Here is a 12,985-nt window from a genome sequence, read left to right on the forward strand (position 1 = left end):
CGAACCCCTCCATACTCAAGCAAATCAATAAACAATTGCCTAAACATGCTCAATCTCACGAGGGAAAGCCATAGCCTACCTGAAAGCCGACCACGCGTGCTCCAACTCACGGTACCGAAACTTTTCCCCTCCGAACGGTTTCCAAATGCTTCCCCACTAACAAAAGGTTAATCACCTCGTCATTACGAATATATTGACACTAAAATTATATTTTTCGGACACGGACCCAAAATCGGGTCTAAAACGGGATTGTGGGACCCACAATTGGAATCCCGAAAACAAATCCGTGAAAACGTCCCAAATACCTTACTAAACTAATACCCCAAAATTTAGCACAAACAGATGCCTAAAACATAGCAAATCAGCCACAACAATTAACACTAGTAGCCCCTTGATCACCCATTTCTGAAAATACGAGACCCTTCCAACCCAAATAGATTATACCACGACGATCCTTGCGAAAAACTCTACAAGTTAGCCTCAAGAATGACTCAAAACGGACCTAAGATGATCAAGATCTCACATTTCAAAATTCAACAACCATTCATTCCGAAAATCACCCTAGCAGTAGCTAAAATCGATTTCTTACCTCAAACGAAGCCTCCCCTTGCGTTCCCGAGATCACCTCTAGATTCCCCATGAAATTCTCTTGAAGTTAGCCTTTTGAATCACTTAATTCGGGCTTAAAATGGAGGAGAAATCTTATGTTGAAGATGTGAAAGAAATAATGGACGAAATTCGTCCTAAAATCTGGAAATTTCCAGATTTCCATCCGCCGCGTTAGAATTCTACAACCCTTCAAAGTTAAATTTCGATGTTCCGGACTCGTTCGGAGTCGGAAAAATACAAACCATATATGGAATCTGATTGAAAATGATATTTCGGACTCAACGGTGAAGGCGAAATTTCCATTTGGAGATCGCTTCAATGAAAAGTGGGTCCCACACCCAGTATCGTTTTGAGCCAGATTCCACAACTGCCATCTAAAGCCTCGGAAAGTGAACAAAGGGTCGTTCTAGACCAAAATCGATATTCCGAAGCTAACCTAGCTGTCGGAATTTTCATCTGAGCATGTCTTCCAAGAAGATTGACCAAAGTCAACTTTTCAAGTTATAAAATCTCCAAAATAGGGAAAGGGGCCTAAAACCCAAACGAACGACCAGGCGACCGAACAGTCAGTGCCAGCAAGTCATAAATGACTTGGGGTCGCTACAGGAATGCTCTATACGAGGGAAAGAATTCTTTAATTTAAAAATGACCTGGAGGGTCATTACATAGAGTATGGAGTATGGAGAAGGTAATAAAATATACACTAACCTTTCTTTCATTTTGTGAAGAAAGATTAATTACAATGACCAACAACTCAAAAGAGAAGTTATTAGGAAAACGAAATTTCCATAAGAAAAAAATATGGCAGTAAAATATTAAGATACAAAGCAAGATGAAGCAACAAATGGTAAAAATTATATGTTATTACTAAATACTTCTACCAATAAGGGGAAGAAGATATGAGGCTAGCCCCCGGACTCTACCCCCTAACGAAACCTTTTTATATACATTCATGTCTTTCAACTACTAAACATTCAACTTTTGAACTCAAAATTTCAAAGGTGAAATGGATAAACCTATGGAAAGTTGAACCAATAAAGTAACTGTTAGTGAAAGCTTACAAGATAACAAAAATACAAGATTACAATTGAAAATAAAAAATGAAGAAATAAATCTCTTCAGGCTGAGGCGCGGATATCTCGCTCTTTTTAAGGAGATTCAAGCCCACTGCAGCTAATGTTTTCACCGGTCCAGCAGTAGTCCTTCTTGACTTGTCCCCTCCAGGATACAACAGCCTAATCACAAAATATAACTCAACAACTCTGGACAAGAGTTGAGTCCAAAGCTCCACAAAAGAAACACCTCCCTTCAACTAATAAGAACTCTCTTTTTGACAAACCTTATGCACTCTATATTTTCTTGTGTATCTTATGTCTCCCAAACCAAATGAAGACCACCACTATTTATACTAAAGGAAGTCTTCCTAGCAATGAGTAGGAAGATAATGGTGTAGTAAATAGTGAAGATAATGGTCTTAGGAGTTACATAGGTTACAAGGTGTCATGGAGGAATAAAGAGTGAGAAGTAATGGGATAAAAAAGCTTACAGCCACCAACGGCTGAATCTGCTGCAATTGCACCAAGAAATTAGTAACATATGCAATTACTCTATGGAGTAATGCACCAACTTAATGGTCCAAACGACAGCAAAATAATATCCATTAACTCCCACCATACTACAACAAATGAAAGTCAACCAATGCATATTCTAATGCAATAATGAATAGAGGGAGTAATGACTGACTTAGGGGCAAACAATCAATGCTAAAATGTAACATTCTTATAATATTAAAATGCCCCTACACTAATAATCCCCCACTCATATTAATATTAGTTAAGAGAGTCTATTAGCTGAAGGAAGACTATTATGCATAATGAAGGTGTGCTCTGCATTGAACCTCCACTTAGTGAATCAATAACTTTTACTCCAGAGTCGTAGTGGTCTCAGACTTGAACTATGATTGCTTGAGGGAAATAAAATATCAATGTCCACACATAATAATCAAGGTGTTGACATAAGCTTTAAAGCCAACACGTTATGGCCATGTGCTATCCCGGTTTCATGAGTGCTTTTGAGAATAAACTCAATTCTCATAAGAAACGACCTACTTCCACACATCACATAGGTGAAATCTGTCGAGAGTGCTCCTGTAAGCTTAACACTCCACCCATACGGGCTACAGATATTCATTAAGAGTTTTATCAACTCAACCTTCACAAACTACAGGAAACAATGCACTCACATCATAGGGAAGGAATAAAAAGATAGTGCATTTTTTCACAACAAGTCATCATATGATTAGTTTTTCCGTTTGAACCTGGTTATAGGATCTCTAGTCTCCAGGTTGGGTTTCCTCATATATGACTCAAGGATTTATAGGCTTCAATCCCATCCCCCTCGATGTGCTCCAGACCTTTTCTCTTGGTAAGGCCTTAGTAAGAGGATCTGCAAGATTATCACAAGATTTGACATAATCAACATTAATGGTACCATTTGTCAAATACGATCTTACATTACTATGCTTCCTCCTTATAGGTCTGGATTTACCGTTATAATAACGGTTTTGAACTCTACCAATCGCAGCGGTGCTATCACAATGAATTAAAATAGGAGGAATTGGTTTTTCAAAATAAGGTATTTGAAATAACAAATCTCTTAACCAATTCGCTTCCTCACTAGCTGAAGCTAAAGCAATTAGTTCAGCCTCCATGGTAGAGTTAGCAATAATAGTTTGCTTTTTTGATCTCCAACAAACAGCACCACCACCTAAAGTAAAGACATAACCAGTGGTAGAACATGAATCACCTGATAAAGTGTTCCAATCTGCATCACAAAAGCCTTCAAGTACAGCAGGATATTTTTTATAGAACAAACCACAATTTTTTGTTCCAATTAAATATCTCATAACTCTTTTTACAGCATGCCAATGTTCATTACCTGGCTTGCTTGTAAACCTGCCAAGTACTCCTACTGCATATGCAATATCAGGCCTAGTGCAATCAGTCACATACCTCAAACTTCCGATTATGCTAGCATATTCCTTTTGATTTATTACATCATTTTCACTTTCAACAGGAAATAAGTGAACACTTGAATCAAAAGGAGTTGCAACATGCTTGCAATCAAGAAAGTTATATTTTTTCAATATTTTCTCAACATAATGTGACTGGTCAAGGAAAATTCCATCACATGTTCTTGTAATTTTTATTCCAAGAATAACATTTGCCTCACCAAGATCTTTCATATCAAAATGGCTTCTAAGAATATTCTTAGCTTCATCAATAACATTCATGTTAGAGCCAAAGATCAACAAATCATCAACATATAGGCAAATAATCACATGTGAATTATTCCAAGACTTATGATATATGCACTTATCACACTCATTTGTTTTAAAACCATTTTCAATCATGCAGGAATCAAACTTTTCATGCCATTGCTTAGGTGCCTGTTTCAAGCCATATAGGGATTTAGTAAGTTTACATACTTTGCTTTCTTGGCCTGCTTCAACAAAAGACTCGGGTTGATCCATATAAATTTCCTCATTTAGGTCTCCATTTAAAAAAGCAGTTTTTACATCCATTTGATGAATTTGCAAATCAAAAATTGCAGCCATAGCAATTAAAAGTCTTATGGATGTAATTCTTGTTACCGGTGAAAAAGTATCAAAAAATTCTAGGCCTTCTAGTTGTTTAAAACCTTTTGCAACTAGCCTAGCCTTGTATTTATCAATAGATCCATCCGGTTTCAATTTTTTTCTTAAGACCCATTTGCAACCAATAGTTTTACAACCCGGTGGTAAATCAACTAACTTCCAAGTTTTATTAGAAATTAGTGATTCCATTTCATCATTTACAGCCTCTTTCCAAAAAATAGAATCATGTGAAGATAATGCTTCTTTCAAAGTGAGAGGGTCATCTCCAACATTAAACACATAAAAATCAGGACCAAAATCTTTTTCTACTCTAGCTCTTTTACTTCTTCTTAACTCAAAATCATCAACTTCTTTATTTTTCAAAGTAGAAGTAGAAGAACTAGGTAGTGACAAAATATTTTGTTCAATCCTTTGACCCCCACTATTTTTAGAATCAAAAGGAAATTTATTCTCATGAAAAATAGCATCACCCGATTCTATCACAATATTATCTTCAAGATTAAAAAATCTATAGGCTGTACTATTTGAAGCATAACCAAGAAAAGCACAAGTAGTAACTTTCTTACCCAACTTTGTAATCTTGGGATCCATTAGCCTCACAAAGGCTAGACAACCCCAAACTCTTAGATATCCCAAACTTGGCTTGTAACCTTTCCACAATTCAAAAGGTGTCAATTTAGACTTTTTATGAGGCACACGATTCAACACATAACAAGCAGTTAAAATAGCTTCACCCCAAAAATTTAAAGGTGCATGTGACTCAATAAGCATGGCATTAGTCAATTCAACCAAAGTTCTATTTTTCCTTTCCGCTACTCCATTAGATGAAGGAGAGTAAGGAGGAGTAGTTTCATGAATTATTCCCAATGATCTAACAAAAGAATTAAACTCATTTGACTCATATTCACGGCCTCTATCACTTCTAATTCTTTTTATTTTTCTTCCAAACTGATTTTCAACCTCATGGAGATAAGTTTTGAAATTTTCAAAAGCATCACTTTTATTTTTCATCAAGTAAACATATGTAAACTTAGAAAAATCATCAATGAAAGTGATAAAATATCTATTACCTCCACGAGTTAAAATTCCACCAAGTTCACAAATATCAGTATGAACTAATTCTAACAAATCAGTTTTTCTTTCAACTTGAAAATGAGGCCTTTTAGTGATTTTGGCTTTACTACAAGCCTCACACTTTTCAAAATTCTTTTTAATCATTGGAATTAATCCTAAACTACTCATGATTCCAACATAACGATCATTAATATGACACAAACGAGCATGCCAAAAATTGGTAGAAGAAAGCATGTAAACAGAAGTAGAAGTTTTATTCATTTCAACATTCAATTTGAACATCCCATCACATGCATACCCCTTTCCCACAAAAATACCCTTCTTCACTATTACATATTGATCAGATTCAATAATCTGTTTAAAGCCTGCTTTATTAAGAAGAAAACTAGACATCAAATTTTTCCTCATAGAAGGAGTATAAAGTACATCTTTCAAAGTTAATACCCTTCCAGAAGTAAAACACAATTCAACATCTCCCTTTCCAAGCACTTGAGTAGTGTGAGCATCACCAAGCATGATGGTTTTGGGCTCCTCAAAATGAGTATATTTCTTAAACCAGTCTTTGTCATAACAGACATGACGGTTTGCACCAGAATCAGCCCACCATCCATCAACATTCTCAACCATGTTTATGTCGGTAATCACCGCCACAAAAGGTTCTTCGGTAACGTTTGCCTGAGGGTTAGGACCACGTTTCCGGAATCTGCAAAATCGAGCAATATGCCCACTCTTGCCACAAACAAAGCACGGTCCTTTGTCTTGAACTTGTTGATTTTGTGCTTGGTTATTTTCACCATTATTTTTCTTGGGAGGTCTACCATTATTTTTCTTGAATTTTTTCTTCTTAGGCTTCAAAGAAGTATTTTTGTGAGATTCAGGAGTAGCATTATTTGAAGTAATTAAATTTACCTTCGTTGTGATGTTGTTCTCTTCTGTTTGTAAAAGTGCATCTTGGCCCCTTGCCTCTTCTTCCATGCGGATTTTCATTATCAAGGTTTCAAGAGAGGTTTCCTTTTGTTTGTGGCGCATAGTTTTTTGAAATTCCTTCCAAGAAGGTGGAAGTTTATCTACTATGCCACAAACAATAAGGTTATCTCCAATTTTTACCTCCTCGGACCTTAGCTCTCCAACAATCATTATAAAGTCTTGAGCTTGGTCTACCACTGATTTGTTGTCCACCATTTGGAAACGAAAAAATCTACTAGCCGCATATTTTTTCGCTCCAGCCTCTTCGGTATCATACTTACTCTGCAACGCTTTCCAAATTTTCTTTGCACTAGAGTAAGTTCTATCATAATAATCATAAAAATTATCAGATAGACAATTAAGAATATAATACCGACACTTATAGGAATCACCATCGTACTTTTCCACTTTCTCTAGATGAGAAATAGTTTCATCATCATTCATAGAGGTGATGTCTACTTTATTAGGATTCTTCTCAGTTAACACATAAGAAACATTGAGAAGACTCAAGTAGAAAAGTACTTTACCCTTCCATCTCTTAAAATGGTTACCATTGAACCGAAATGGCTTGTTAAGGTCTCCCATCTTGACATCCGCGGTTTTTTCAATTGTAGTCATGTTGAATCTCCTTAAAATTGTTAGTGAAAACTTACAAGATAACAAAAATACAAGATTACAATTGAAAATAAAAAATGAAGAAATAAATCTCTTCAGGCTGAGGCGCGGATATCTCGCTCTCTTTAAGGAGATTCAAGCCCACTGCAGCAAATGTTTTCACCGGTCCAGCAATAGTCCTTCTTGACTTGTCCCCTCCAGGATACAACAGCCTAATCACAAAATATAACTCAACAACTCTGGACAAGAGTTGAGTCCAAAGCTCCACAAAAGAAACACCTCCCTTTAACTAATAAGAACTCTCTTTTTGACAAACCTTATGCACTCTATATTTTCTTGTGTATCTTATGTCTCCCAAACCAAATGAAGACCACCACTATTTATACTAGAGGAAGTCTTCCTAGCAATGAGTAGGAAGATAATGGTGTAGTAAATAGTGAAGATAATGGTCTTAGGAGTTACATAGGTTACAAGGTGTCATGGAGGAATAAAGAGTAAGAAGTAATGGGATAAAAAAGCTAACAGCCACCAACGGCTGAATCTGCTGCAATTGCACCAAGAAATTAGTAACATATGCAATTACTCTATGGAGTAATGCACCAACTTAATGGTCCAAACGGCAGCAAAATAATTTCCATTAACTCCCACCATTCTACAACAAATGAAAGTCAACCAATGCATATTCTAATGCAATAATGAATAGAGGGAGTAATGACTGACTTAGGGGCAAACGATCAATGCTAAAATAAAACATTCTTATAATATTAAAATGCCCCTACACTAATAGTAACTAAACATACATGGATCTGCATGCCTTTTGTCTTCCTTATTGGTGGATGGGGTTGCTTTCCTTCGGTAGTGGCTCGATAATATTTGTCACAACATTAGCACCTTTTATTTCAATGGCTGCCCTGTCTTAAGCCAAAGCAACTTTTAGCGCAGTGTCAAAACTTTTCAACCAACATCGTTTATTCGTTCTTACATCTCGAATCTCTGCAACCCATCTTCCCCATTTTTACTGTCTTAACTCCCCTATACTTCTTTACATTTTCTTGGAAAAGTTCTGTTTCTTTTTTTTCTTTGGACGATATCATCTTTGAAGTGACCTTGATTTTTCCATTTCTGATGATAATTTCTTTACAAATCCTTTTATGTCATTTGGACTTCTCTCCTTGAAGATTTTCCTCCTCATCACTAGATGAGTCTGTGGCGTCATTGCCTGTTATGTAAATACGTACAACACGTGGCAAGACAATAGAACAGCCACCCATTAAGTTGCTTTTTTTTCCTCTGACAATTTTTGAGTGTTTTTTGACTACCTCATTTTCGTGAAGTTCATCTTTGGAAGCCATTGCTTCATGAAAGAGAACAAATAAAAAATCAGAAAAAGTCCATTCAATCAGGCATGTATATACAATTCATTAATAATCAAATTATTTTTATTTATGTACTCTCTCTGTCAACTTGATTGTCTGATTTTGACCTAGCACAAAGTTTAAGAAAATAAACAAATTAAATTCAAACTGTCAACTCCGAAATTCCATATCATAAGGATAAAAAGGAAGTGAAAAAAATATTTTCTTAGCCTCAATTTAAGTGGCTCTTTGAGTTTTTAGAGTCAAACAAGTTTTGACCGTGACTTTTGTCATACAACTTTCAAATATTTTGAATTGTCAATTACTTGACTTATAGTAATTTTTACATAATTTTTGAATATATATAATTTTATTTTGAAAACCTTATAGATTTCATACCTGAATTTACCAACACAATTTGAAAATTTTGACTCTCGAAATGTTAAATATCCATATAAATTGTAATAGAGACACTATTTCAAGGATGGACATACCTTTGTGACAATTGTACTAAATTCCCTCGAAAGGAAATGAGTTATCTTACCTTTTTATCATTTTTTTAAAAAAAATTGTCTTTTCACATTTCTTAGGTGTAAAGAATGTAGATCTCTTATAAAAAAAGGTTATTAAACTGAAAGAAATTTGTATAAGGTTGGAAAATAATTTCTCCCGAAATTTATATCCACTTTCCCAAATGAAAGACTTCAGAATTTACATGAAATAAGATATCTTGTCCTTTTAACAATTTAAATACAAAAAAATGTTATTTTTAAATTTTCATATGTATAAAAATGAAGATCTTTTAAAACTATAAAATCTCTTATTTATAAAAATTCTATAAAAGTAAAAATAATTTTGGAAAGGTCTAGAAAATTATCTCTCTCAAGCTCACTTAAAATCCTAGATTCACTTTTGTTATGTTTTTTTTTTTTTGGATTCCCACTCGGTGTCCAGAACCCACATTGGAGCTTCGACTAAATTCGGATCACACTCTGCAGGGCCCATTCGGGAGTGGCGCTCCCAACATGATACTTTTGTTATGTTATTTCTTTAGAAATAAAAAAAATTCATACAGTCCAACATGAGTTTCATATAGTTCAAAAGATAAAATGCTCAAACACAAACAGATCTAAAGCATATATAAGTTTTAAATGCGTTTGTAGAAGCATATATAGAAAAAAAAAGTGATATCTTGTCTTCTTATGATTTGAATAAAATAAAATATTCTTTTCAGATCTCATATGTGTAAAAAAAAATGAATATATTTTATAAAAGGACATAAAATTAATTTTTTTTTTTGTAAAAGATTAAAAAATGATTTCAAATGAAAGCAAGAAACTCACATGTCACATTCCATAAAGAAGATGAAAATTAAACATACCTGAAAGAGAAACTCAAGAACTCTCACACAAATAAGAAGTTTTAATTTTTTGCGTTGTTGTTAATTATTTTACATTTTGATGGTCTTTTTATATAATTGAAACTAAGGGTGTCAATCGTATGGAATCGGGTCGATCTAAAATCATCCCAAATCAGTAGAAGCCCAAATTAAACTAGTCCAAGACAAAGAAATATTTGTTGAAGGCACAAACTTTAGAGAATCTCTTTGTCAATTTTTTGACCTATGTGGGGCGACTAAAGCTTACAAAAATCAGAAATCTAATCTCGTATTTTATTAAAGTTTCTTCCAAAAAAAAAAACTCTCCATTAATCTATAAATATTTTTCCATATTCTCTCAATTTCTCTACTCTTTTAACTTTCAGGAATTTAATATTTAATTTCAACTTTCTCAAAACTCATTAATTCTCATTTCTCTACGATATCACTTATTAGTTATTCCATTAGTTATTTTTATTAATTATTAATTTATTATTTTTCTTAAAGTGCTAATAAGATTATTATTATTATTATTATTGTTATTATTATTATTATTATTATTATAATATTACTCATATAAATTATTATTATTAGTTATTAATTTATTATTTCTCTGAAAATGCTAGCCAGATTATTGTTATTTTAATTTTACTTTTTAGTTAAGATTATTATTACAATTTTACTTTCCAGTTACTACTTATAAGTTATTATTATTAATTAATACTTAATACGTGTTAGTTGATAATTATTGGTTTATTACTTTATTATTGTTTTGATTTATTAGGTAACTCAATGATCAAAAGTATCAAGGATTAATTATCACTATTAACTAATCAAGTGAAATTATAACTCCTAAGTTAATAAGATCATCAAAATAATTAAATTTTTATTATTGCTTTATTAAATGATTTCTTTAAATTTTAATCTACATAAACATAATGACTACTGCATACTAAAAATTATATTTTAACTTAATAAAATATAAAAAATATACTAATATAGTGCGAGACTTATCTTTTTATGATTATTAAAAATTGAGCACTAAAAATTAATATAAAGTACAAAAAATTCAATAATTTTGGTGCTAATTACATTCTATCTTTTCAAGCTATGCTCAATTCTTAGCTTTTTTATTTTGTTGGGGATATCAGTTATATTTTTGAAGTAATTATTTGTGTTTGACATGTGAGTTTTTATGGCAGAAAAATAAGTTTAATTTTTACATAAAAAACGTTTGAATTGTTTTATTCAAATTATAAAAATAGAAGAGATCACATTTACTTGTTTCTATGTGTGCTCCTACGAGCATATTTTAAGACTTTTGTATGTGTATATTCTATTGCTTTAGGTCTTCTCGTCTCTGAGCATTTTATTTTTTGAGCTATATGAAATTCATTAATGGATTTATGACATCCTTAATATGTGGAAGTTTTCTATTTAAAATTTGAAATTCTAGAGAAATGACCTAACAAAAGAGAAGCTAGAATTTTAAGTTGGATATGAGATCTCTTGCTTTTCATAATTTGAATAGAAGAAAATAATTTTTTCAAATTTTTTAGATGTAAAAATTCAAAACATGTATGTAAAAATTGTGCCTAGAACTTGTTTTGACTTTCAAAATTTTGATTGTGTCACATAAATGAAGTGTATGTGTAGCGACCCTCTCGATCGTTATGAGGGAACCTTTAGTGAAAGAAATTAAGGGAGAAAAGTGTTGGTTTGAAGAGTTGTAAATTTCAGGCTAGGCTACGCTTGGGCGAATTCTGAGTGAGGTAAGGTGTGGGGCGATCTAGGAAAAGAACTGCGGGAAACATTTAAGTATAGTATAATTTGGTTGTTGCTAATAAATTAAATAGTCTATATGGCTTTACGGAAATGAGTTCAGACAAGCTAAATATGCATAATTTTTTTTAATTCAAATTGTAAGAAGACAAAAAAATCTAATTTCTTCGTTTCTTTGTGTGCTTCTACAAGCATATTTTAAAACTTATATATGAATAGATTCTACTGTTTTAGGTTTGATTTTGTTTTTTTTTTTTAACAATTTATCTTTTGAACTATATGAAATTCATTGATGGATTTATGACATCCTAATTGTGTGGAAAATTTTCTATTTGAAAATCTAGAGAAATAACTTAACAAAAGAAAATTCTAGAATTTTAAGCGAGTTTAGGAAAAATGGTTTTCTAGTTCTTTTTAAGAATATATAATATAAGTGAGTGGGTGTAAACATTCGAAGAAGTGAGATCTCTCACCCTATTACAAATTGAATAAAATAAAATGACCATTTAAAATCTCTTATATGTAAAAGTGAAGATCTCTTATGTATAGAGACGAAGATCTCTTATAAAGTCATAAAACTAAAAAAAGTTTTTTAAGGGCTAAAAAAGACTCATTTTAAATAAATTTTGTAGTCTTCATTTGTGACTAGGGATAAAAAATTTAGGGACATGATTTTTTAGCCTCTATTTCAATTTATTTGTCTTACTGTTACTGTCTTTTTTAATCTGTTTAAAAAGAGATGTTTATTGCCTTTTTGACAACTCTTTAATTATAACTTTCCACGTTAAGAACTCACTAAATTAAATGACATTTCGTTATATTCTACATACCTTAGGCTTAAGACTATAAGATTCAAAATTCTTCTTTATTTTCTTAAATTATGTGCCAAATTAAAACTAGAACAAATAAATGAACATAAATGAAGTGTATGCATGTCTGGTCTGATGGAATTTTCGTTCTTTTTTTTTTGTTCTCTTTTCCTGAAGCAATGACCTCCAAGGATGAGCTTAAAAGAAATGCGGCAGTCAAAAAATCTTCAAAAATTGTTAGGGTAAAAAAATCTTGTACGTATTTACATGCTGGATAGTAATGCCACAGACTCATCTAGTGATGATGAGGAAAATCTTCAATGAGAGAAGTCCAAGCGACGTAAAAAAATATTTCACGAAATCATCATTGAAAAGGGAAAGACCAAGGTCTTTTAAAAAAGAACGTCGTCCAAAGAGAAGAAAGATACCAAACTACTCCCTGAAAATGTAAAGAAGTACAGGGGAGTTAGACGGCGAGAATCGGGAAGGTGGGGAGCAGAGATTCAAGATGGAAGAAAGAATGTTCGACGTTGGTTGGGAACTTTTGAGACTGCTATAGAAGCTGCTTTTGCATATGACAAGACAACCATTGAAATAAGAGGTTCTAATGCTTTGACAACCATTCTCGAGCCACCAAGGAATCAACCACATCAAGACCGTGCCACCAATAAGGAAGACAAAAGGCAGATCCATATTTTAGTTAAACTTGATTGGTTCAATGTCACGACCCGATTTCTCAAGT

General features: G+C 32.9%; 2 pseudogenes; one reads left to right on the forward strand and one right to left on the reverse strand.

Moving 5' to 3' along the window:
* Window positions 1-7,745: 7,745 nt before the first annotated feature.
* Window positions 7,746-8,295, reverse strand: LOC125859109 (ethylene-responsive transcription factor CRF6-like; annotated as a pseudogene).
* Window positions 8,296-12,407: 4,112 nt separating this feature from the next.
* On the forward strand, window positions 12,408-12,914 carry LOC125863610 (ethylene-responsive transcription factor CRF4-like; annotated as a pseudogene).
* The last annotated feature ends 71 nt before the right edge of the window (window positions 12,915-12,985 follow it).

Source organism: Solanum stenotomum, chromosome 1 (genome assembly GCF_019186545.1).
Source record: "Solanum stenotomum isolate F172 chromosome 1, ASM1918654v1, whole genome shotgun sequence".
Taxonomy (NCBI): Eukaryota; Viridiplantae; Streptophyta; class Magnoliopsida; order Solanales; family Solanaceae; genus Solanum; species Solanum stenotomum.